The 1,218-nt window shown below is 51.8% G+C and overlaps 1 non-coding gene across 1 annotated transcript; it reads left to right on the plus strand.

Moving 5' to 3' along the window:
• The first annotated feature begins 802 nt into the window (after nucleotides 1-802).
• Trnal-caa lies at nucleotides 803-877 on the plus strand. The gene has a single exon. It is a non-coding gene; the product is annotated as a tRNA-Leu (tRNA).
• Nucleotides 878-1,218: the final 341 nt, after the last annotated feature.

Here is a 1,218-nt window from a genome sequence, read left to right on the forward strand (position 1 = left end):
ATATCAGCGCACACTCCGCTGCAGAGTGAAAATCTCATTCTGGAAACATCCCCCAGGCTGTGGCTAAGCCATGTCTCCGCAATATCCTTTCTTTCAGGAGTGCTAGTTCTGCAAGGTTCGCAGGATAGCTTCTGTAAGGTTTGGAAGGTAGGAGACGAGGTACTGGCAGAAGTAAAGCTGTGAGTACCGGGCGTGAGTCGTGCTTCGGTAGCTCAGTTGGTAGAGCACTTGCCAGCGAAAGGCAAAGGTCCCGACTTCGAGTCTCGGTCGGGCACACAGTTTTAATCTGCCAGGAAGTTTCATATCAGCGCACACTCCGCTGCACAGTGAAAATCTCATTCTGGAAACATCCCCCAGGCTGTGGCTAAGCCATGTCTCCGCAATATCCTTTCTTTCAGGAGTGCTAGTTCTGCAAGGTTCGCAGGAGAGCTTCTGTAAAGTTTGGAAGGTAGGAGACGAGGTACTGGCAGAAGTAAAGCTGTGAGTACCGGGCGTGAGTCGTGCTTCGGTAGCTCAGTTGGTAGAGCACTTGCCCGCGAAAGGCAAAGGTCCCGAGTTCGAGTCTCGGTCGGGCACACAGTTTTAATCTGCCAGGAAGTTTCATATCAGCGCACACTCCGCTGCAGAGTGAAAATCTCATTTTGGAAACATCCCCCAGGCTGTGGCTAAGCCATGTCTCCGCAATATCCTTTCTTTCAGGAGTGCTAGTTCTGCAAGGTTCGCAGGAGAGCTTCTGTAAAGTTTGGAAGGTAGGAGACGAGGTACTGGCAGAAGTAAAGCTGTGAGTACCGAGCGTGAGTCGTGCTTCGGTAGCTCAGTTGGTAGAGCACTTGCCCGCAAAAGGCAAAGGTCCCGAGTTCGAGTCTCGGTCGGGCACACAGTTTTAATCTGCCAGGAAGTTTCATATCAGCGCACACTCCGCTGCAGAGTGAAAATCTCATTCTGGAAACATCCCCCAGGCTGTGGCTAAGCCATGTCTCCGCAATATCCTTTCTTTCAGGAGTGCTAGTTCTGCAAGGTTCGCAGGAGAGCTTCTGTAAAGTTTGGAAGGTAGGAGACGAGGTACTGGCAGAAGTAAAGCTGTGAGTACCGGGCGTGAGTCGTGCTTCGGTAGCTCAGTTGGTAGAGCACTTGCCCGCGAAAGGCAAAGGTCCCGAGTTCGAGTCTCGGTCGGGCACACAGTTTTAATCTGCCAGGAAGTTTCATATCAGCGCACAC

This window comes from Schistocerca americana, chromosome 6 (genome assembly GCF_021461395.2).
Source record: "Schistocerca americana isolate TAMUIC-IGC-003095 chromosome 6, iqSchAmer2.1, whole genome shotgun sequence".
Classification (NCBI taxonomy): domain Eukaryota; kingdom Metazoa; phylum Arthropoda; class Insecta; order Orthoptera; family Acrididae; genus Schistocerca; species Schistocerca americana.